Below are 26,639 nucleotides of genomic sequence, written 5' to 3'. Positions count from 1 at the left end.
TCGCTTACAATACGATTTATTACGGGGGACCACCTGCTTGCAGAAATCTCAATCGTGCCGACTCGATGCCGGCACAAACGGGAATGATGGAAACGCGGAGGAACCGCTTCCTACGGGATCTTCATTAGGGTGTCTAGATTTCTCTTTTTAAATGGTGATTGTTCGGTTCAAATTCGGACTGGTGTTGAGTTTCGTTGATTTTTTTAGATTGAAATGAAATTTGAGGGAAATTTAAGTTACAATTAGATATTAATTTGAGATCGTCTAAATTCGTCGATGGAAATATTATTATTCGTGTTATGAAATGTTTATCTTAAAGTATTTGAGTGTTTCATTGCAATCATCAGGCTCTATATGGTCATAATTCATTCTTCGATAATTATTATATCTAAAGGAAGTAGATACTTAGCGAAAGTTGTTCGTATTATGAGATTTTTATCTTAAAATATTTGAGTGCTTTATTCCATTAATTAGGCTCTATATTGACATAATTTATTCTTCGATAATTATTAGGTATATCCGAAGGAAGTATATATTTAGTGAAAATTATTCGTATTATGAAATGTTCACCTTAAAATATTTGAATGTTCCATTCAAATTATCAGGCTCTATGTAGTGGATAATATATATCTATTATTCGATATTATATTTATATATGTATTTATTAGTTTGTACTTTTTGACCTCGCGGTCAAGAAATGGACTTGGCTTACATTCAATTACCTATAATATACATATAGATATCATACTTATGGTACCTATATAATCATATATTTGAGTTAAGTCTGAGTCACATAGACAGTTTGAAAAATTAATATCTTGATTATGAAAATAACTACCAAATTTAAGAAAAAGAAATGTTTTATAAGGTTGAAACAAGAAAACATAATATATTAATTACCATTTCCTATATCTATTTGAATAGATATTTAAAAACATTTAGGAGAAAAAGAAATATCATTAAATTGAACATGATCTGAGGATAGCACCTCTAAGATGGAATTTTCTAAAAACTAATTATTTACTACATCAAATTTATACTTCATCCTAGACATGCGGATTACGTACGTAATCACATTACCGTCAATTTAGAAAACTAATTGTAGCGACTACTTTTAGAAGAATGAAACTGATGCAAAATGCGTAATGACAGAATTTTTTAAATTAAAGTCATGTTTGTGTTATAATCGTCCTCTTGAAAGTATTTCTTTTCAACTAACAAATAGTATGCAAAAATGTAATTAATTTGGAAGTTACCGCCGTGTAATATATAAATCGAAGCTTTACCAAAGAAATCAGAATGGAAGCGAACATCTACATAACACCAGGAGAAAAATAAGCTTTTATTCTCATACTTTACAAAATCATGTTAAGTCATTCGCATCCGCTAAAGTGCGTTCCGAGTCTATCGAATTTGTACAAAAAGTCACAAATGCATCACTCTGACCATTCTTATAATTTTGTTGTCGATACGTTTAACCTGTAATCGACATAAAATAAAAAGTACCGTTATTTCTAAAAACTATCTGCCAAAATTTCAACCAGGTCTATGAAACAAAGTACCAAGTGTTCGTATATTTACATACAAAATCGCAGCGCCCACAAGCGTCCCACGGCTGCTTGGTCGAAAGGGTCGAAATGAATGAGAGGTGGACGCGAGAGCGTTGCGAAAGAACTAAAAAAGAAAAAAGAACAACAAAAAAGGAAAGAGGGAAAAAAAGGTAAAAAGAGCCCTCGGTGGCAGCCGGTCCAGCGAGTTTTTGACCGTCTGGCGCTAACTGTTGGCCCCCGTACTACCTTCTCAGGTACTATGGTGCCGTCCCACACGTGGTCCCACTCCAACCGCATGCTCTTTCCGACAGAGAAACCCTTCCTCCTATCCTGGCCGCCCACAACTCGCTACACCGCGGCTCCCGGGTGATTTATGGGACATGCCGGAAACACAAAAGGGGGAGAACGGTTTCCAGCGGAAAAGAGCCAGGCAAAGGGTGGAACTGTTTTTGCTAGCCTGCGCCCAGGGTGCCACGTGCCGCATGGTCAGGTGAATGGGAGAAGACCTTGTTGTTGTTAATTAGCTTAGGAGAATTTAGGGACGATTTTGATTATGCTTGATAGTAGTTGTTATGGAGGAGGGATTTGTGAGTGGTTTATAAGACGAAGTTATATGGAAGAGTGGTAGAAGAAGGTTTATAATTTTGTGAGTAGATTGTAGAACATAAACATGTAATGACTTTAGAATGTATTTTATGTCATTTTCTTGGGAGAATTTGGAGATGATTTTGGTGATGGTTGATAGGTGGTTGTTATGGGGAACGGTTTTGTGAATAGTTTAGCAGGTGAAATTATAAAAAATGTTGGGAAAGGTTTAGGATTTTATAGACAGATCATATCGATATTATAAATATACAGTGGCTGGAAAAGGTCTTGGCACATCATTGTATTTGTTATAGCATCTACACAGGTATTAATTAATTTGGTCCAAGCTTATTAAATTTCATGTCATTTGATAGTACTGGCATGTGACTAAAGAAATTCGATACTTTAAAAATGAAATGTAGAACTTGATAAAAAAAGAATCTGCTTCAAGGTCAACACTTTTTGTAGTACTAAATGCCAATTTGTATTGCGTGGACTAAAGCTTCATTCAGATAACTTAATCTACTACAATTCAATCTACTATCTGGTCGTTTTGTTATTTACATTCAAGCAAGTTAAAATTACAATCATTTTATCGGTGTAAACTTGCTATTTGGCTTGAAATATCTTTCCAAGTTTCAGCATACGCTTGTTCTCATTGGCGATGACTTCAAATCGATTGAATCCAAGTGACTAAAATTAAATCTACGCTAATTTCGAAGCATTAAAAATACATACATACATATCGTTGGTAGCAAACGTGTTAAGCCTCGTTTTCATTGAAACAACATCAAGCAACTTCTTGCTGTTCCATGTTTATTGAAAACTTGCACCAGTGTACAGAAATTATTTCTGTAAGTTACTGTTCGTTGGAAATGTTCTGAAACACGTAACAACAGAAAGCGACAAAAAATTCCTCGCTTGTCGCTTCAGTGCGAATCCAGCTGCAGATTACATTGTTTCAGTGTGGACAAAATGTTTCTATAAGCTGCTGTTTGTTGGAAATCCTTTTTTTATTTATTTAATTTGTACTTTACAATTCGTCCAGCTGGACATTTGGTAAATTTTTCTAACTTGTTGGAAATGTCGTAGAAAAGGCAACAAACAGGTTGCTCGTTTTACTTCGATGGAGACGAGACTTCACTATTTTTCGATCTTGTGTTTACAAATGGTGGGACTCTTGAGAATTGCATTTACAATTATTACGTCATTGCCATACTCCAATGTATCAGCGTAATTATCGCACAATGGGCAATTTTTGTCCGCGTTTAAGAAAAGAAGACATTCTTGTAGTTACGCCTTTTCCTTTCCTATCCAAGCGTTGTTCTCTCAAACAAAGATCATACTCATGCATGCGCCAAAGAGTTAAGTTTCGTCTTAAGTCAGAAGATTCCAATATTTCTCTTCTCGTATTCCTGTATTCCCATTAAAAGGACAAAAATCTTGCTGGAACGTTCTGCTATATTTAATCAGTCTCGATATTATCTTTCATCCTGAGCTTCCTCGATAAAACGAACGATAGTGGAACGCTGATGAGGAGGTGGAACGGCAGGAGGTAGAACGAACGGCCGTGAGGAGGTCGTTCGAGTGAGTAAATGGCACGTCAGCGTGAACTGCGGGCAATATCAGCGGCGAACGTCAGAAGGCCGGCCAACTTTTTTCCTAGCGAACACAGACAAATCGATATCTACCCGCGCGGCGGTTTCGCGTTTTCCTGCTGCAGCAGCCTCGACCGCAGGGTCACTGACACACCGTGCCACTGTCTCCGATGGAACCGGCTACGTTTTTAGTTTCGCCTAGCCACGATTTTCCACTGATCAACGGAAAAGTAGATATGTAAGCATTAGGTCGTATGAATATGCATATGTACATGAAATGTTTCTTTTCTTCGGTTAAAATAAATAAAAGAATATACCTTTGATTTTCCCATCGAAACTGAGTTTACTAATTCAAATAAGTCAGCCAAGTAAAATGTTATTGGCTTTTGGTTAACAAGTTTTTTGACTATCTTTTCGTTAAAGAAGTATGACAACTATACTACAGGTATGGTACCTGTTCCAAGCGTCCAGAGGCACACGTTTCCCAAATGCCACGCTGAAAATAATTTATCCTGGTAAAGAAACATTCCATGGATTCATCTTAATGTGTCAGAAATGTTAGATTGTGAAAAACTATGAATGTTCAATTATCATAGTGAAAAAAGTGCAAAATTTTTGAAAATAATGAGTGAAGCTTGGTATTATTTAATTAACAACAATTAACAGACGTATACAAGCAAAATAGCTGCAAGATTTTCCTTTAATTTAATTCTTTTTAGCTTCGATTTTTAAGAGCTGTGTTTTAGACGGAAAAGGTGTAGCATAATAGTTTTACGTTTAGAAGTGGTGGAAAATGATCATTGCTGATATCTATAATTCTTATAATTAAAATATAATAATTCTTATAATTATAATTAAAATAAAAATATCGAATAACAAGAATCGATTGTGCTGTTAATTGAACATAATGAAGTGTTTTTACTTTGTTGTTTCATGTAGTGTCGTTTCAAGTTATTTGTCAAGTTTGTTGTTTCCAGTGTTTTCATATAGGAGAACGTAATATAACAACTTTATGTTCAAACATGATTGGTAACAGATAAAACTAAGGATTTTTCAAAAAGTGGAATCGTCTAATTTGGCTTCTTAATTTCGAAAATGTTTAATTGTGTGTGATACACGAAGGAAATATTTCCAAGGAACTTATTTTCAGTTCACAAACTATCGGTTCTTCTTAAATAACTGAATGATGGAGCGTAATAAGTTCCATCTTATTTGAAACACAAACTTTCTCCGTTTCATGTCACGAACCTAACAGTAGCATTGAAGTTGGAATCCTTAGAATTATCGTTTTCTTCATCGTCAATTATCGATAATAAGGTGAGATAAAATTAGAATATCTGAAGGAGTGAAAGACAAACCATAGATTCTTGCGACGATAGTACCTGTCCCCATTAAACTAGGATCAATCCACGAGACGCCATTCAATCCAATCGTGTACAAGGAAAGCAAGGGAAACTGGGTCAGCGCAATTTCATAAAACCTCTTCCTGCAACAGCAAACAACGCGATGTACTCGCTTTTATAACGTTGCATCGACCCACATTCCACCAGCCGCGTTTAATGCAGTTTTGGACGAACGAGCGGAACGTGTAAACTCGTGTCCATCGAACAATATACATATTTTCTCTAAGATATTTTAACATAGATAGAAGTCTAAAATATATCCTTATAAAATTCCAGATTTCAGTGAAATGCCAGAAAAAAAAATAGATTGTTAGACGAATATAAGTTCGGTACGTCTAAATAAATCTGGTAAACGGTATAAGAATTAGTCAGAAGTTATGACTGATCAATTTCATAAATGGAAAAGTGAAAGAAAGATACTTAATGCAAATGTTATTTCTTTTTAAATTTATCGTGGAATTTACCACTACCTACTTACGATATCATAATTTTCATGTGAGTTCACGAGAGATGTTCATATGGAAATATTGATATTTGAAGGTCCAAAGGAGATAATCTGTAGTAATTTTGAATCACAATATCCTGTATGCTGTTCGTTTATAGTAATCGAAATGTAATTGTAAAACTTGCCGAAAACCTCTCAGAAAATCCCTTTCCAGTCTTCCCAGTATACTTTTAATCCTGCAAAAACCAACACATTTAAAAGATTACCATCACAACTTCAACTCAATATGATCCTCATCCTTGCAACTACACTAACCTCCACCACCTTCGCTTCGATCCAGACTCTCCAACGCCACCTCCTATTGCCGAACAACGAGACAGACTCGCGTTTCTCCTAATAATCCCAGCATCAAGGCAAAAAGAGCCGCCAAAGTGGTACTGGTTGCTCACAATAGCAAGCGTGTTACTTCCTGGCGTTCCTGTCGCCTTGCTCGAAGCGCGACCCTCTCCTCGTTTCTTCCACGCACAGCAGAGAGAGCGTGACACTCTCCTCGTTGCGACAGCACTGGCAGCACCGGTTTGGTTCCACCAAATCATCACTCCCCTCGACTCATTCTCTGTCCGCTTACCCCTTCGTTCGTCGCCTGTGAATATTCGTGATTAGGAGAACGAGAGACTGACCTTTCTCTCTCTGCTTAATATCTTCATCTTTATTGGACGTTCCAGCATACCTCCTTTCTTGTTCCTGAACAGAGAACACCTCCTTCGTCGTTTCACGTTCCTTGTTTGGCTTCTTCGGTCGTGAATGTTCGGCCTGTGTTCATCCAACTGCGAAACTCCTGTTACTTATCGGGTTTTGTTGGCTTGTCTCTTGGTTCGTTAGAGGGAGTTAAGTAGCTTCTTAGCTAGCGTGGCACCCTGATACCATGGGCAGACGGACGCAGACGTGCAAGATGGCACGCCCAGCTGACGCCACGCAGACGCCGTCGTCGCCCGCTGCCGCCGTGGAAACAGGATCGCATACCCGGCAATTGTTATGGGTTGTGGAGAGTCGAGAGATTGTGGTCGGCAGATCGAGTCGAGCTTTTGCTGGGTTCGCTGAAGCTTAGTTCATACCGACAGACAATTGTCCACAGCCAATCGGCATACGTTGTCCGTGAAAAAGCTATGGATGTATGTACTAACACAGCTGGAAAAATAATTAGCGGGACAGCACAATGGCACTGAAAGTACTGCATTCCTATATAGCTTTGTTTGTATACGTCACATTTTTGGCTAATATGCATGCTTATCTTTATGATTGCGTTGGACCTAACAGAAACAACCAATCAGCCCCGCGTTTATTTCGACGATCATATTTTCAGCTCTCTATCGCACATTGTCTAGCAATGTCGTGTCCGATTGATAATGTCACCGACGAATAATCTATTTACTTACTTATGAAAACTGTTAGTTCGAATTAGGTTTAAGTTCACCTAATGTGAATGGGAATTTGGATCTTTTTGGATATTTTTGTCAATTCTTTCGACTTTTGTTCAGATATTGAGCCTTTGGTGAATTCGGAAGGATCGAGTTTGCAGTTGCGAGTTCGGCGTGGATATTTGTAGGGAATGTCGGAAACTTCTTGAGTATCGTTTAGCTTCTGAGACGATGACTCTTTAGTGGTTTAGTTTTCATTACGATTTAATATTTTTGATGAGAAGAACAGAGAAGAGGTTTGCGAAGATTTACTTTGATAATTCGAGGAGTTTATTCGGCGTGACTGGGACGTATGACTCGAGATATTCACAAAGAAACGTAGAATTTTTAAATATCCAGTTGTTCCGTTGATGATGATTTTGCAATACTTTTACGGCGTTATACTGCGATTTAGTAGTTTTCATAGATTCGGAAGGTTCTATTCGCTGGGTCTAAAAGAGCGTTAGTTAAAAACATCGAGTGGATGTATAAAGCGGCGTGTTATCGCTGATGATAATGACGCAGCGCTGATATCGCTGATTGTTCGTTGCAGCTGAATCGTCGCGTGATTAAGGGAACGGATTAGCGCAACTGCAAAGCTGATTTGCTGGCGATTCATGTTTTGTCGAATGCGAATTCGGCCTCCATTCGTTTCTCGGTATCTAAAGAAATGTGTACATAAATTCCAATTATCGCTATAATTTAACTTTTACGGAATTTCATGTAATATATTATCTTTATCTTTATCTTCCTCTGTCGTTTTCGTTTACGCGAACGAAGATAATTGTATCAGTCCACATACATACAGAATATTTTCAATATTTTTACACAAATTGCATAATCTATCTTAAACGAGGATAAGAGAAAATGTTATATAAAATTTTACCGCAAACTTTATTATAGCTTTATATTAGGTCGTCCGAAAAGTTCCTTTCGTTTTACAAGGAAATAATGAACGCACAATATTTTCCGTTCTATATTATTTTATCGAATTACGTATGTTCCATTTTGTTCTATCAAAGTAAAGATCCCAACGTTCGACAGATTAGGTTTCATGTTTGTATAAAGACGCATTGTTGCAAAAGAATAATCTGTAAAAGAAAGACACTTTTCGGATAACCTAATATTTTAGTTATTTTTTAGTTATTCACACCTTTACTATAAAGCTGTAAACAAATATTGAACGCAGAGCGAAACACAGACTTGGCGAAGGATTTGCATCGTAGAATACGAAAAGTCGATCGTATTTATTTTATTTAAAAATTCAGGAAGTGAAGCCTATTTCCACTTGTTGATCGCTGTTCTGCATTTTGATCGGTAATATTGCAAACGCTCTTTATATTTCAGCATTTAGGTAACAGCATTGAACTTCGAACGCTGCAGATTCAGGAAGTAAATGTTTTAAATTACACTGGTTCTTGTAAGGTTGCTTATCGTATAACATATCAATTAACCATAAGCGCACGACGAATATATTAAGCTGCTACGCGTTGCACCGCATCAGGCTCTTCCAGTGATTAATTATATACAAATTTTAAGGACACTGCCTAACACTGTAGAATTTTTGTCGAACGAGCGGAGAAATTGATGGGGAATGTTGCGTGTTCGAGGAAATTTTACGACGAAAACGTTGTCGAAATGTTGCGTACAGGTGCTGTAATACCGGTGATTCCGCGGTAATTCGACTTTTCGATGAAAGGTGGATGCGATGGTGCGTTCGGTGAAAGGCAAATTGAGGAAGTGTCGACGAGGTGTGTGCTTCGAATGAAACGAACAGGATGGTGAGATTGTATAACAGAAATTTTCGACGAGACGAATTTCGGGGAAGATTGTCTCGACGACAGGCTATGATTGGAAAGATGATCCGATGGCTTGAAGACTTCAATTTCCAGAGCCTGTAAAACTGATGAGGCAAGATGATTTTAAACAGAAGAGTTTTATTTCATAAGGAAATACTTTCCATAATCGCATGTTATTATTTTCATGTCGTATTATTCAATTACACAAAATTGAAGGTTTTCATTTTTCATTTACTTTTATCAATGAGTTCCTTCCTTCTTTTTACGAAAATATATCTAGTCGCATGTTCAAATTAAATTCTACTTATCTATGAATTAAACCGAGTCTACGAATATTGTCAATTTTTTCTCTCGAATTCAGAAAGATAGGGCATTTATCAAATTTCCAAATTACATTTCTAATAAATGTATTTAGTCGGCAATAAACAATTGAGAAAGGTAATTGATCGTAGTAAACCACGAGATTATTAAACTGAATATACAAACAAGTGTTCAAACGGTAAAACATACAACTTACACTATATCGAGCATCCAGATATTATCTTGGAAAAATTCACCTAGTTATTGAACGAATTTCTTAGAAAAAGGAAAATGGTACCTGCACAATTTCGAAGGATATCGTACCACAATTTTTCAAACCGAATTCTTCTAATCATTGACAACTATTCCAACCATGAATATAATTCAAAGAATCTATAGAATCTACGTCAGATCATGTACCTTTTTAACATATTGTTGACGGTATACTGTGAAATTGATCGGGTCTCAGTCTTCCCACATTTCTGCAAAATATGTGTATTCCCGTCCATAAATCTCCGAGACTTGTCTACTTTAATTGGAATAATTATTAGAATTACGTACTTTTGACATTGCGTAATTTCAATATTTGATGTTAATATCAACCTTATTTCACGATACAGATTACTTCATAGTATAAAATCGTGCACATTATAATTCGCCTGAGTAACATAAACAATAAAATGGCAAATAAAACGATAAGGTATCAATACGGAAAACAAGCAAGTATCCGATGACCTACGGATGGAGTGTACATGACATATGCAAGAAAACAATGTAAATATGTTTGTCGGGGTATAAATATATTACAAACATTTTACCCTTAATTTTCACGACAAACAATGGACACAATAACAATGCAATCATACAATAACGCTCGGTCATTCTCAACGTTGGAAAAATGAAAAACGGCGAGTCTCGTCTGGCGTGAAAAATATTAAGCACACACATCTTATTTCTAAAACGATCTTACCAAAACCACCCATTGAAACGTCATCAACGAGCCAAGCCCCAGAACCACAGAACCTACATCGACTACCCACATCGTATCCCCGAAACGAACCGCGCCAACAATCAATGAATCTCCCCCAAAAAGTCTCCCATCTCGGACGAACCACTCTTTACTGCTCCCTTCATCAACCCCCTACAACGATCGTCTCGCGATCTCGCGACGAAGAGTGATCAAAGGCAGGCAAGGTTTGGGTCATTAATCATCCGCGGACAGTGAAGCGAGCAATAGAGGGCCGGCCGAAAATGGCGGTCGACACGCATCGAATTGCTGAAACTGCGTTCTGGCTGCTTCCCCGATTGGCCGATTCGCCCTTGGCTGTCGCAGGGGTCGAACATCGTCCGTTTCCTCAAGAAGCGTCGCCATCCTGCGGCGAGCTTTCGAAGCTCGGCTGGATGCTTTGCACGCACGCGTTCCGCGCAAATCAGTTCGCGCGCGCGACCAGCCACCCCTTTTCGAACACGTTCACCCTTGGATCAAGTTAGGTTCAAGTTAGGTTAGGTTCTCTGGGAGCATTGCGATACAGGGTTGGTACAGCAGTGATCGTTTAACCCTTTCACTCCTTGATTTTGCGTTACTTGTCTTATTTGTATTTATTCTATGTTTACACATAGTTACAATTATATCGTATTTTCGTAGGTAAAGTGCGCATGCGTATGGAATTTTATATTCTTCGTGAACATAGCTAGATAGGATTTTGAATTGTTCGAATATCTTGATAATTTGACTATTGAGTTATCGGTGGAACACGGACGATGTGGATTCGTTGGAATTTAACACTGCCGCGGTTCTTAATTATTTTATCGGAATTTCGCTTTAGTTTTAGCTGAGAAAGGGGCTTTTAACTTTTCGAGAAAATTACACATGCGAATACGATTAGAGCGATAGAACCTAAGTAGAGATTCGATTCTCTTATTAAATATTGTAACGAGTATGTTATATTTCAAATATTTTATATGTGCTTACCTATTATGTGTATTTTCGTATTCTTCAATTTCCTATAAATTGATAAATATCCGTGGCCTGATCTATTTTTTGGTATCAGTAAGCATTTGAAACGAAAAATATGATTATCGTATGTGATCGAAACGATAAACGTTCGAGCGATAGAAAAATACGATTCGAAACGAATCGGTGATGATTCAGGGGATGAAATTACTGTAATTTTGGGAATGTGGAGCTGCGATTTTATCGACAGGGAGAAATTATTCGAGGGGGTTGAAGTAAATCTCGCGGCGGAAAGCGAGGGCTCTGCTTGCGAACACGAGAAGAGGTGGTTTTGACGAAAGGTTAGGTTGGTTTGAATTGTTGCTATAGGGTGGCTGCGAGAAGTTACAGTATTAGATCTTGAAAGATGGGGTGTCTTGTGATGCGTGTAAAAGAAGTTGAGAGAATTGGCTTCGAAGGGTGAATACTACGATATTGTAATGGTGAGGTAATTTGGCTGTTGAGGAATTTAATGCATTGAAGGATGAAAAGATTTGAGGATGAATTTGGGAATAAGACTGAGATTCGATTTCATATAGTTTGAATTTGAAATTTAAAAAGTTGAATTATGAATTTCGCTATTTGAATTTAAATTGTGAATTTTCTAGTTTAAGTTTGAATTTAAAAATTTATATTGCGAATTTGACAGTCTGAATTTGAATTAATAGACTTGAACTGTGATTTTGACTATTTGAATTTGAATTGTGAAATTGGCTATCTGAACTTAAATTGTGAATTTGACAGTTTGAATTTGAATAAAAAGATTTGAATTATGAATTTGACTATTTGAATTTAAATTGCGAATTTGGCAGTCTAAGTTTGAATTTAAAAATTTGAATTGCGAATTTGACAGTCTTGAATTTGAATTAATGGTTTGAACTGTGAATTTGACTATTTGAATTTAAATTGTGAATTTGGCACTCTAAGTTTGAATTTAAAAATTTGAATTGTGAATTTGCTTATCTGAACTTAAATTGTGAATTTGACAGTCTAAATTTGAATTACAAAATTTGAATTGTGAATTTGACTACTTGAATATAAATTGTGAATTTGGCAGTCCAAGTTTGAATTTAAAATTTGAGTTGTAGATTTGAAAATCCTCATTCGATCTCGAATCTGCGAGTTTCTAATTTGTATTTTAAAAAATTCAGATGCAGAATTAGCAAGGTTATTAAATGTTTTATTTGTTTGTTCACTAAAAGAATATATATACATAGGTAGTATATACAATATACATGATTTGTTTCAATTATACCTAAATTCACTTTCACTCTTCATTCAATCATTATACTTTTCATCATCACCTGAAACTCAAAATCATTCCACACGAGATTATATTATCTTAACCAATTTTTGAATAAATAACTATTATTTAATAATATAACGTTTTATCGTTAAATATGTTATCATTCTCAGACCCAACCAACTCATATCACGAATTAATCCTTTCACGCGTGTGTGTTCCATCACACTTATATCGTCATCGTAACATACGCTAATAAAACAACTCATAAGTAAACGTAATTTCTCTTCGATTATAATTCATCCCAAAGTCTTTCAGCAGTCTATCTGCATAAAACTTGGTCGTGCAATCACCGAAAGCAATCTCCAGCACGCCGAGCGTACTTCCGTCGTCTCAAACGGCGCTCTTCCCCCCACTTCCGGTATCCGTTCGTAGAAACTTCTCTCGTATGGATTCGATCGTCATTTCCATATCAGCCACGACGATCGATCGCAAACACGTGGTACATCCCTCTTGGTCCTCGGGGTGCGTTTCACACACTGGGTGGTCGAAAAGTCACGCAATCCGTATCCTAATAGTCGTTTCAATACAGTTTGCGCGACATTTCAACCACCCGGTATCGTAGGTAGAGAATCCTCGTTGTTTCTTCAGGTTTGTCATATCCTTACCAATTAATCGTGTGTTTTGGAGCTTCTTCGATTGAAACGTTGCACTTGTACAATCGAGTACACCAAACATTTACGTGTAAATCTGTTGATACGATTCATATTTCCTGGAAGGTTACGTTGATGATTTGTTTAGACGATAGATAGAAGAATCTTTTTCTTGTAACCGTATTCAAAATATTTGTGGCTTTTTCATTTTGTCAGTAAACTTTTTCGATTTTTAAATATCTCAAGATATTTATTGTTAACTATGCTCAACCCTTCTCTATGAATAAATCATTAACAATTAGAACTGGTTTCGTGTAAAAGATAAAATTCAGCACTAAGTCTATCGACTTAGATGTTGTATATATTAATCAGTGTAATTCAAATGATATTAATTAAGTAAATAAATCTATATACTCATGTCTGTGTCTAGATTAAAGGCAATATTAATTTTTGCAAAAACAACTGTATGTTCCAGCTGTGAGGAAATAAAATTTGAAATCCGTCATTCTGACGGATTTGGTAGATCCATTGTTAAATAAACAGTTTCCTACATTGATATCTAACAATTTTCAAATACGTGTCTACTTTTCAACTAACTAATTTCCAAATAAAAGTGATAAATGTAAAGGGAAGTGAGAAGTAAAGAATACGATTAAGAGAAAGAATCGTTAATTCTCAAAGCAGGCTTGGAATAAATGCCAAGGAATAAATTATGCGGTAATTTTCTGAATCAGAATCCGGAGTTTGGTCAATCGTTAGCGCGAGCTTTCATTCATAAAATTCTCGAACATTCTGCGCAAGTTCGACCGACATACAGCGGACTCTCTTTCAACCGAGGGTGGCTTGTCCGCGTTGCATATTTAGGCTCTTTCCCTTTCACTGGATCATTTCCCGTCCTTTATGAAGCAAACTACTTTTGAATAATGTATAATCGTTTTACGATGAATTATTCACTTCTGTTACATCTACGTCTAACTCTTTGAATCCATTCTTAATCAGCACATAACAATCTGAATTGTCGTTTTTAGAAATACCATTTCAAATGTTTAATCACAGTTTAAATCACGCTATTTTACAATAAATCTTCTCGATGTTGATGTTCGAAGTATCAATTTTAATTCTTCCAATCTATTTCTCATTAAATCATCTGAATCCTTTCAAAAATCTATCAAATTCAATCATACTATTTTCTAATCAATTTCTCGAATTTTATTTTCATCTTTTTATATTTTTATTATTACGAATATTGAAAGTTTGTTCTAACTACTACATAGACAGTGAAATACGTAGCACCATTCATCGATTGTTTGAACCTTTCCTGGCAACCTTCGCCGACTTGCTGTTATGTGTATTTCGTGGTTGTTAGGAATTCTGACGCCAAACGAAAGGTTTAATCGATTGTGCGGACGAGACGTTTCGCCGACGTAGCTGGCGTATTAAATAATTGCGTATTAAATCATTTGTTTAACCTCCTGGCACAATGTAATACCATTGTTCATCGGCCATTCTTACGAGATTTCTATAACGATAACACCTGTACAAATTCGCTTACTATTATCCACATCACTTGAACGATTCTCGAGCTACTATCCACAAATACAAGAAAGGAAAAACTGACAAAACAAGATACAAAGACACTTTTTTATCTTAAGATAAGATTAGAACACAATTTCTATCGCATGACGAACGATCCTTTCGTAAAATCGTTGCCACGTCTCTGGCACCCTTCCACTAACCCCATTCCACCCTTCGATCCTGCCAGGCTGCCAAACAGCAGTTCACTCACGCCATTATCAAACCGCCAAACTCGATTCACAAAGCCCAACCACCGTAACTAATCACAAAATCCAATGTGGACAATTCCAAACGCAACGATCATCTTGACTCGTCAGCGACCAACAAACTGCCAAATTGCCTAAATTCACCGTTGTTCTCACTGTTCCTTGGAACAAAGAGAAAGGGATGCAGAGAAAGTTGGTCGAAGGGATACGTCGAAGCGAACACAGCCACAGCTCGCGAAAATTCCGAACGAAAACGAAAGCAGAACGTACGAACAGCCCCTTCCACCCCCGCGAGAGAGGTGCACGCAGCGCGACCGTTCCATCTCCCATAGACCGGCCGAACGCACCGCAGATTCCCGGCACCACCGTCGACCACCCCTTTCCTTCTCCACCCTCATCCCCAACACACCATCTTCCATCCCTCTTCTGTTCGAAATACTAGCAAACAGCTTTGTGCGTGCACGCAAAACCAGCGTATCCGATGGTTATGCCCATGGTGAGCCACCACGTGCGCGCACGCGTCCCCGCTGACGCAACACGTACGCTGACGTAACGAGAAACCGACAGAACCGAGGACGTTTTATCGAGTGGAGGTTAGGACGACGGTCGGTTGCGCTTGCGTGCGCCCTCCTTTCCTTCCGATACACGCTTTCCGTGCACACCGGGCGAGACCGCGTCAGACTTTTCCCCGGTCGCGAGCCAAACGCGTATCATTCGTGTATTTCGGTTTTTCCTTTTGCTCTCTGTCTGTCTGTCTGTCTCTGTCTTTCAAAAGTTCTCCTGGAGCAACGATCGTCCGATAACACTGAACCCACGAATCTTCGGTAGATACGGCCGGTTGTGAACGATAGCGACGTCGAGGACACTGTGAAAGGAACCGTGTCAGTCGGTGCACCCTGTGCGTCACGTGACGACCGAGACCGCGACCTATCGCAAGCAGAGGAGCAGAGACTTGGAGGCTGTACGCGGCACGACGCCGCTCTCCACGCCGCTTGCAGGGGTTTTCGTGGGTGGAGCGTGTGATCGATAGCGCACCAAACGGACTAAGGGGGTCGTCGCCAAGGTGAGAAACGCTGCAGATACACCATGAACAGGATGAACCACCTGCGAGCCGAGACACACACGCGCGCACGGGGTTTGGCGCATGGGGTTCGACAGACTGTAACGATGATCGTTCGGGGATGCGCGTTGCTATGCTTTCGAACGGGGGTACAACGTGGATTCGATGGGGCGGTGGTGGGGGGCAGATGTGGATTTTTGTCAAATTACAATCGCGTGAATCGGCGAATGGATTGGAGGAAAGTGATGCAAACGGGGATGAATGTTGATGTTTTTGAGGCTGGTTCGGTATGTGGGTCAGTGGTCGACGCCTCGGGCGCTGCCTGGTTCAATCTTTCGAAGGGTGGATAATGCTTGGGGCGCTTCGAGTGCCGACGTGGATGAAAATGGAATTAAATGAATTTTTTCTCCTCTTTTCGAGGTTTTCCTTTGGTTTTGTTGGAACGTGGGTAATGCCAAGTATTTTAACCCTGCTACTTTCCTCGGATTTATATAGGTTAATGAAGGTATTCGAACACTTGCGGATACTTTTTATGAATACACCGAGTAGAATTAAAATTTCATTGGCACTGCAACGAGACGCGAGTACTATGATCAAGTTTGATAAGAAGCTTTGGTTAGCTAATAAGACATCGGTAAAGTTTGAAATAACTCTGAAAATAGAAATTATAAGAGTACAAGTATACCTATGTTCTGGATAAATCAGAAAACTATTTCAGTAGTCAATTATCCAATATAATGATAGATCTCAATACAATCAATCGTTATATGTTGTATACCAATTTTTTTTATTAAATATACATTTGCAATAAATATCCTGTAATTTCTATATATCTCAGATTGATTTCAAATTTTATTATCGTTATTGATACGCGCGATTTTTCGTTTCAATTGTTGATGGTCGTTTTAAAACCTGACAAGTCCTTGAAACTATAGCGAGATTGAAACATAAAAGATTCAGACACCGCAGCAGGGTTAAGTTGTTGAAGGTGAGATCGAGTGGATTGAAAGTTCACGTCGCGATACAAGTTGGTAGAAAAAACTTTTATCAAGTCGAATGCCTCGGTGGTGTATTCAAAAGTTCAAGTACTGTTACGTGCCTATATTTCTCCTCTTTTGTCCTTTATTCTCTTTATTTCTTCTACGTTCTTTCCCCTGCATTTAATCGATATTTCTCTCTAGAAACCGGCTGACAGGTTTTTGCTTGTAAAGCATCCAAAACTTCAATTCGCATATAGATTACACTAACTTTTTCAAAATATCACTATTCTCTAAACAAAGAGCATGTTGCATTAAAGTTAATCGCGATTTAATTACTTCGAAAACATAGTTCAACATAGTCGATAGAATTTCGTTAAGTAAATCGAAGTAAGATTTGTATGTTTCTAAAAATTGCGTTAGATCGTCGAATTTAACGTTAAAATTTCCAACGTTCTTGGACTCAATTTGCAACCAAAAGTGTCGAATCTCGAATCTATACTTAGTCGTGAATTTTTCATGCAAATAGTCATCGAAACCTGACCTTGATATTAGAAGTTAAGCCGCATCCGGAGTTTCAAGATGGAGGTCGGTCTAACCTTTCGGCGTGGCATTTAATCGATATCGAACCGTGGTTTCAAAGTCGTGGCCTGTGCATTCCTATCTACTAAATAACCAACGCGACGCCACGGCTCAACTCGAAACAAACTTTCCTACCAATTTTCTCTAAAATCAACGATGAGAACCGTGAGATATTATGCTACTCGCTCGTGGCCTATGCTCATTCATTTACGTATTAATGTGTCTATTTTCTAGGAACGAGCAATAAGTCACATATCGTTCGATCGGCCAGTGGATAATCCTGTATTATGCGGTGTAATTTAGACGAGAAACGGCTGAACATTTGTTTCTACGATGCTTTTCAAAATAATCTAATTTTCCCTCTTTTGAGGTTTAAATTGAGCGTATCAAGCGTTTTATTCCAACCAAACGGAAGAACAAAAAGGACAAACGCAAGCAAATATTGTTTTATATTTTTCAATTCGAAAAGCTGTAATCGAGAGACTGTGGATATTTATGCAAATTCGTGTCTTTACGAAATATGTATATATGTAAATATGTAAATATGATGCAAATTAACGACATATGCAATCATTACGATCTGAAATAAATTTGAAAATAATTATACAGAAAGCTGTAATACTTTGCATGGATTTAGAGTTGTATCAAAATTACCAAAAAAATTTATAGTAGAATTTAGTGACAATTTGGCATACCAAGTTTTCCAAAGTAATCAGGATGATATTTGATTGTAAATATTGGAAAGAAACGTAAACAACGTTGTTTCTTCTGGTAAAGATTCTAACGACCACTTTACTTTGGATATTTTCTGTATCGATCGTAACGCGTTCATTCCGTAAACCTTGGCGCCTTAAGATTTTCCATAAACGTAAAAATCCGCAGTCTGGAAATCGATTGCAATTTTCCCTCTTTTAGGTAAATAAATTCCTGATCGTAAAAGATTAAATCGTTGGAGAAATTGTGGCTATTTATCACAAAAGAGGACTTGAGTGTCGTAATAAGTCGGTTACATTGGAAATGTCGTTCACCTTTGCATAAGAGATCGCGAATTACGTTTTTGACCCAGTTCCACGATGCAGAGAAACGTCCGTCAGGGACAACAATTGCAGAAACGCGTGGAGAAAATAACCGCGACGAAACTGGTATACCGGTTACTGCGTGTAATTACGGCTGGTTCAGAGATTAAACGTAACGCGTTAACATTTTGCCGATTTCTACGTTTGCGATTATCGCGTCGATCGTAAAAATATCTAAAATTATCATACGCGATAACTGATAACCATCTGATTGATAAATCAAGATTAGAACTTTCTTCCGTAGAAAATTCGTCACATTTGTGTTTTATTTATTTATTTATATTTTAATAATATGGATAATACGTGGATAGTTTCACTGATACTCTTTTAATGGAAATTTAGAATTAGGAATATCGATGAAGTTTTTAGTTATAGTTTTAGTTTTATATACAGTTTCATGTATTGTGATGGTTTCTGCTATGAAAATTGCACGATTAAAAAATCGAGGAAAAATATTGGAAGTATGAAGAAAGACGTGGAATTTGGAGTATTTAGAAAATTGTTATTATTTCGCGACACAGAATTTCGATTTAGAATAAGAATTGAAGAACAAATGGTACAAATATTAATCTCCGTTTAAAAAATTTACAACTGCAACTTGGATGATTATACAAATATTACAATGTTCTAGAGACGATAATTTTAACGATTCATAATATACATCATTCCCACATTGATTTCTTTATTAATTCACTTGCTATTAAAAATATGCGTTACTACATTAATAAAGTATACAATGAATCACAAAATCGTTCGCATCGTAGTTAACAGAAGAAAATATTAGTTTTAAATACAAGATAAAGTCCGAATCGGACACGATGTTCATTTTGTTCGCGTGTTCCCGCGTTATTATCGTTAACGATATTATCATCTTTGCCATTGTTCCGGCAAACGACGCATCCGGATGTTATTTTTAATCATAACCTAGAGAAACGTGACGTATATCGCTTTTATCTTTGCTTACATCCCGCTTTTCACATGTTTCACGTCGCGTGATTGCTGCTTCACCTTCTATCGTTTGATATTTATTAAATGTTAAGTAATTCCGGCTTTAATTAAGCCGATTTAACGGACGCTTGTTAACGCTCATTTTTATTTCAGAGCATTGTACAGTTCTATGTAATGTACACTAACCTAATTAGGCTTCTATGAATTATTTCTATCAGTCTTAACCACAAACTTAAGATATATAAACTTATTGAAACAAAGTAGGAAATAAAATAAAATTTCTATATTAAAATTTGTATTACCTTAATCAAAGTTCCTAACGTCGCTCAACGAATAATTCCGAATTTTTCAATCGAAGAAAGTCGATGAAAAATTTTAGATATATAGGAAAAATCTTCGCATATGTTTAAAATAAACCTAAACGTCTTAACAGATACATTTATTATTAAGAGCTGAACATCGATTAAGATTAATCGAAATTATAAAAATTCTCCTTTCATATTTAAACTGGAAACGTCGCTACTTCCTAAAAAATGAATCATTCTATTGACAATTTATACTCAACGACGAATTTTAAAGCAATCACGTGTAATTGCCATATCTAACGACAAATCGAAACTTGCTGACAATTTTTCACACTGGAAAATAAGTAAATGGAAAACGAGATGTCAGAAACTAGAAAACAACATCAAATGGAAACTTCCGTACAATTTGTGAATTAAAAAAACTATCGATTCGAATGCTGTGACTAGAAATGTTATCAAGTGATTAGAAGAAAGTCAGGATCACATATCAGGGACTCGTGTACGCGACGTTTCCACGGCAACAATAGCGAAAGTGGCTTCTCGATACACCGTCTCGGCGCGCGGCGTCACGGCGTCGTCGCACGCGACTCCTCAATGTCGTTAATTTTATCGATCACTCGATAACGACTGCAAATTCCCCATAAAACGTCTATTCTCCGTTTTATTCATTTCTCTATATCCGTTGCCATTTGCAATCAACCGATCGTTACGGTATCACTTACAGTTTCAAAATAATTTCCATGATCTTCATGTCGCTAGAAGGAGAATCTTCTTCGTGTGACTTGTAATTGAAAAAAATTAAACAGTCTCAGATGTATATTATTATACGTGTTGGTTTATTTAAGAGACGAATGATAAAATTGTAACAGTCAGTGTATATTAAAATCACTTTAAGTACAGAGATAGCGTATGCCTCAATGCTACTGTTCAACTCTGCTACTTTGCTATTCGAATGTCTGACTCGCTGTAAACATTTGCTACAATGACTGTCGTAGAGAGCACGTTCGTCTATTTGTATCGACCGGTGGTATTTTAAAAAGTTCAACTGCAACTCCGGTTGACGATTACAAATAACGACGATAATATTTTGTCCGGAATTTGTTTACCTTTGGACCTAGCAAACCAAAATAACGTTGCCACTCCAAGGCGCAACAATACGAGTCTCTCCCGATTTGAATCTTTTGTTGACTCATGTTCCGCTACAAGTCTAATCACAAGATATTTATTGCAAGCGTACTCTTAATGGAAAAATTAGTATACTGCGTGAATTAGTAGTCTTAAACATACAATTAATGCTCAAGATAGTCTCATTAAATATCGTGGGTTATTAATATAGCGGATGATCAAATACTTTGCTGATTGTTGCGATGTGCATGTTCCAATAAATATCTTGTAACTCCTATATTTTCACATTCGTCTGAGATTTTATCATCGACAATCGTGATAGCCATGTCTCGTAATGGAACTAATGAGATTTCAAAACGATCCGTGTATTATACAGATAGAAAGTTTCTAATAGCAATATTGGAATAGTTTCGCGAGTCACCCTATATATAGTAGAATGCTGTAACGTGAAATTTATTTTTGAAACTTACTGCACATATAACAGCACTAATTATCATATACATATAAGGAGGTACTTATTATACAGGGTGAGTCAGAACATGTGTAAAGTACGGCTGATTCAGCACACTAAAATAAGAAGCAAAGTTCATACCTGTAAACATATGTCCGATACGACCTTGTTTTTGAGGTGCAGTCTATTTTGTGCTGTTGGACGTCACTTAGATCAACCGTTTCAAACGATGGCAAATGCAAAGATCCTGTTGGCCTCGTTTCCTCACCAGCTCGTCCTCCGGACCTAAAACCATTCGATTATTAGTTATAAGGGCGTTTAGAGTCTCTTGTTTATGAGATGTCAGTCGACAGCGTTGACATTCTTCGTGACGCGACGGTCAAAGTTGTTGACAAATCCGTGTAAGTTGTTCGAGCAAGTTGGACAATTTATGACGCGATACATTCACGAAACATTTTATCGAAACTGCACCTGGTCACTCGGGGCAATTTCTCTGGAGGTAGGTAAAACAACAGTTGCAACATAAAACAATCTGTTACTGGAAAACAAGGCCATATGCTTGTGAACTTTCTCGATCGACATTCTCATTCAGCCTGTATAATCGCAAATCTGTCTGTCCTTAAAATTTGTAATTAAATTCCATTCTGTCGAAGAGATGCAAGTGTCTGAATATTTCTCGGCATTGGCATATATGCGTAATACGAATTTCGATTCCTATCTCGATCTCGATATCCATCTGCTTTACCATTAAGTCGTTCGATCGTGCACGCGAAGCATGTAGCAGAATAAATAAAACGAACGAAGCAAAAGAACCGAAAGAGAGGTAAGATTGAAACGTTTGGGCGGAACGATAAATGACGAAAGTTCGAATCGCAACGAGGATTCGCGCCGATTAAAAGATCGATCTTTATTAAACAGTCCGGGTGTCCATTTGACGATCGATTGATCGTTGAATTAATAAATCGTTGCAACGGTATAATGTTTGCTCGGCCGCGATTAATGGACCGTGTCAATCAACGTGTCGAGTCGTTAACGCGATTATTCACGCCGCGCCAACCGCTGCTCCTTGAGCTTTCGATCGAGAGCGATTAATGACGGCCGAAGCTTCATCATGTCTTTGCTTATTTTGCGGCGCGCCATCGGCCATGCGAATTTATGGTTTCAGCTGCACGCATTTGCACGCGATCCGAAAGATCCGAGGCACGACGAAGGATCACGATTTACTTTACGAATTTTTCGCGCGATGGTGTTCTCGGATGAATCTTTTGGCATTGAATTGGCATTAGAATTCATTATTTTTAGATTAACGCATAAAGGATTGTACATATAGGAAATGTCAGATAACGTTCTCTTCTATCTTGAGCTGAATTTTATATCAAATTTGCGTTTAGCGTATAAAATACATTGTCCGAGAGAATTAAAAGCCGGATAAAATATGAAGGATTTTGCTGCAGTAATGAAATAATAAAAATGATGAAATAGGCTTGACAGATTCATTTTTCGTTCGTACGACATGCGATAAAGATACGGTTCAAACAAAAATTCCTTCTTTTTTAAAAAAAAGGTCTAAATCTTTATTGTGCTTCCTGCACAAATATCGTTCGCCCCTCGACCGTTTGTTTATGCTTTATAAAAGTCACGTTTATAGTCACGTATAAAGTCTACTTCACAAATTTGTCAAAAATAACTAGTATAAAAATAATTAGAGATATCTTCAAGAACCATGATCCATCTTTGTCGTCTTATTTTCCTTAAAAGGTTCAATGCACAATTTATAACCAATTTTATAACAGCATGGCTAAAAATAGATATCAGACGCAAACAGTATTTACTCAACTACGAAGTATCATCGAATTTTTAAAATTGTTTTCCTCGAAAACGCTAAAAGTGGACGTACTATATCGGTGCCGCAAGCTATCGATATTGAAGGAAAACAACTGACCGATTGAAAAACGGAGAATCATCAGCATGGTAAACAACGAATTAACATGGTATCGCTTTGAGAGGAAATGGAGCGATAGTGCTCGAGTGGCAAAAGGGTCGCAGAGGGTTGGAACCGGGCGAGGAACGCGAATCGTGGCGGGTGCTCGGGATCACCGGCGTGCAGAGTCGTAAAACACGTGCGAGCGTGGTTCGCGGTGCCGACCACGTAGGTGGGGAACATATGGGGAACCGTGGCTAAATATAGAGAGCGCTTTTATGGCGTGCGGTCGTGCCTCTGGGATCCACGGACGATCCACGAACCCCGATGCCCTTTATCCGATCCGACCGTGCGCCTCTCTCATTAGGGCAGCGTCACGTTATCGAACGGATCGCCATGATTTCGCCAACCCAACATTCGTGAAATCGTGTAGAAACCATGGTCATGGAGAAACGCTCGATTTAGGGAAAAATTTGTCGAGTGGAAGAGCGTGCCTTTCGTCTCGTTTGATTTTTTGCAGTTTTTCGTTTCTGAAATTGTTTCTTTATTTAAGCCTAACGTAGGTTCTGAGTTATTAATTGAATGGTTTTAAATAAATAAGCAGATATTTATTAGATCTTAACGTACCTGTAAAGTGTGTACGTTCAGACACGGGTTTTATAAAATTGTAAAATTGCGGGCTTTAGTTTGTCAGGTTTTGTTTCTTTAGCTTTGCTTCTCTTAGAAATTTACTACGCTTGAGAATTATATGTATACAGCTCTATTTACATTTGTATTAGGTTTTATACGGTTAGGTTTACGTTCTTCTAATCGATCTTTATAATTCAGCGTGGCAGCGTACTTTTCGAAAGATCGTAGGTTTTTCAACTTTTTCAAACTCTATCGAAGTTCGACTATCTCAATACTTCATTGCGTATTTATAAATTATTCAAGCTTGAATCAGCTTCCGAATTATGCGAGCGTGAAACACGAATTGTATCGTTTGTTTCAATGGATATCGATCAGTTCCGTGATTAGGGTAGTGGATATAGAAACTTGTAGTTTTAGTTTGTTCTTTATTTTCGGTTCTTCTAGAAATTTATTCCAGAAACTTATTATTAAATTTACACGAACAAAGGATCTAAAACTACAATCATCCTGATTATACGAGCTACAACTCGCTTCTCGCTCTTAGAAGCTACGATCAAAACAAAAACAGACTGTGTCTGCTTCAACGCTTCGTTCGTTCGTTGGAGAAAAATTTGTCGAAGAAATGGAAAATAGACAAGAACATCGCTTGTATCAGAGCTGTCTGTCTCGAATACGAAACAGAAGCTTGTCTTAATTTAATTGGAATGGTGGCTAGACGAACGTCAACGTCATCGTTCGTCAAGGTTCACGGACGACCGATGAGAGCAGTCTTTGTCCGCTTACGGATCACAATAAAGCTTCCGACCATGAGTACGATTCGCTTGACTGGCGGTAGAAGACGAGGAAACAACGGCCGAGGAAGTACACTAAGCGGAGAGTTCAAGGACAGCAAAGGAGTTTCTCTTGCAAATGGATCCTCCTTCTTATTGAAAAACGTCCTAAAGAATAGCAACTCCGAAATCCCTTTCGTCTCCAATGGCGGAGATCGAGACTGGAGAGAGACTTGGCGTCTTTGAAGGTTCATTTGTAGACTACGGGTTTTTATAGGAAGTTTCAGAGTGCAACATTATATGGAATGCGAATAATGTGAAAAGGTGTGTAACATATTCAAGATAAGTATAATGTTTTTATAACACGTGGATGGTGAAACAATTTTCTATCGTGTCTGTCTTTTTCGATTGTACATATTTTCTGACAAATATAGATTTGCATAAGAATCCACAGTCTAGTCATTTGCATCTTTGAAACTGTTGATTCTTTTGTGTTACGTGATAATGTGATAAACTACGTTTTAAACGATGACGATATATATCGATATGCCGGTTATTAAATACTTAATAACGGAATGTTATCGAGAAGAAGATCGTTTTCTAGAAATTCCTAGAGTTCCAAAAGTATTTCAAGAGTATGAAATATTATACGGGAATGTATGAGGATTAATCATTTGTAATGAATTTGAAAATGACATTTCTCATCGCTCATATGGGTGTCTAGTAATTAATTTGTCGACCAACCTGTAATATAAACGGATCTATCAATTACGCGGTGAATAATTGGCGAACGTAAGTGAATACGACGTATCAAACGCAATGCCGTGTTTTAACGCGGAAAATTCGTTTAAATTGTGAAATTTCACGCTAATGACGATATAATTATGCATCTTGACCGCAGCATTTCATTTTCCAGTTCCTTTCAATCAATTTACATTATCGATATCTGTATTTTTAACAATTTAGCCGTAACAAAGCTGTGCAATTTAAAGAAATTGATATATTATATTTATAACATCGCGATTAAAGTTCGGATATCCATATAAGTTCATATTTTCAGAATACAATTTCAAAAACCTGGCGTAGACGGAAATATGTTCTACCAAATACCATAACAAACATTACACTCTGTACATGTCACATTACGTGTATGTTGCACATTTTTATCTTCAAATTATCCAGAAACATGTAAAACTCCGCGGTTTAATTACGATAAACTATCGCTCGTCCCTTAATAATTTACACATCGTTTAACGATCTATGCTCGTCGTAGATTACATCGCGTCGTCCAATTTTCCCGCAAAATGAAAACTCGCCCGCTAGCTTCTTCCTCCTCCTTGTATCTCAACTATAAAGAAACGAAAACTCGAGAGCAGAGACGCAACGTTTCTCCCTTGCACTGCCGTCGCTGCGCGCGGAGGGAGATGCCGGAGCGAGATAAGCGACGCGCCTGCTTTCCAATTCGCAACGGATGATCGCGCGGCAGAAGTGCGTGAGAGGTAACGTGGGCGGGTGGAACTTATTGCGGTGGGTGGGCCAGGCAGCGAGCGTGCGACAGAGACCGCCAACGGAACCCGTTTCTCCTCTATCCTCGTGTGCACTGGCTCGTGAAGCCGACAAAGACAAACCCAGACTGAGAACGAATCCATTAAACAAGCACCAACATCACTGAATCGATTCGTCGAACGAAGAGAGAATACGTAAGAAAAAGGGGAAGACTTATTGCAGAAAGTGAGACAAGGATAGACATATGTATAGAACGAACAAGAAACGAGGATAGAAGATATTCGGAGCGGGAGAGCGAGAAAAGGACAAACACAGAAGCATTAGAGGACGGATAAAGATAGAAGATATTCGGAGCGGGAGAGCGAGAGAAGGATAAACATACGTGGAAGCGTCAAAGGACAGATAAAGATAGAAGATAGATGGAGCGGGAGAGCGCCGGGGCTGCAAAAAAATGTGCGTGACACGAGTCAAGAACGACAGA

The 26,639-nt window shown here is 37.8% G+C and overlaps 1 protein-coding gene and 1 long non-coding RNA gene across 8 annotated transcripts in view; one reads left to right on the top strand and one right to left on the bottom strand.

The window, feature by feature from the left end:
• Positions 1–26,639, top strand: part of LOC126916660 (ras-related protein Rab-37-like) — a 172,181-nt gene that overhangs the window by 7,745 nt on the left and 137,797 nt on the right. Inside the window, exon 1 of one of the 2 annotated variants that reach the window (XM_050722687.1) lies at positions 15,429–15,870. The exons of the other annotated variant lie outside the window; for it this stretch is intronic. The gene's annotated coding sequence lies outside the window, so the exon portion shown is untranslated. Of the gene's footprint in view, positions 1–15,428; positions 15,871–26,639 lie in introns of those variants that run through there. 2 annotated transcript variants of the gene reach the window in all.
• Positions 891–9,605, bottom strand: LOC126916665 (uncharacterized). 6 transcript variants are annotated; one of them, XR_007710691.1, is made up of 7 exons: positions 6,312–9,605; positions 5,897–6,224; positions 5,615–5,817; positions 5,092–5,219; positions 4,051–4,229; positions 3,827–3,948; positions 891–3,748 (listed from the first exon to the last, which is right to left on the bottom strand). It is a non-coding gene; the product is annotated as an uncharacterized LOC126916665 (long non-coding RNA). The 6 variants fall into 6 exon arrangements; XR_007710686.1 differs by having other exon boundaries at positions 891–3,948; XR_007710688.1 differs by having other exon boundaries at positions 891–3,948; positions 4,051–4,245; positions 5,116–5,219.

This window comes from Bombus affinis, chromosome 5 (assembly GCF_024516045.1).
Source record: "Bombus affinis isolate iyBomAffi1 chromosome 5, iyBomAffi1.2, whole genome shotgun sequence".
Lineage (NCBI taxonomy): Eukaryota > Metazoa > Arthropoda > Insecta > Hymenoptera > Apidae > Bombus > Bombus affinis.
This window is presented reverse-complemented; position numbering and strand designations above follow the sequence as displayed.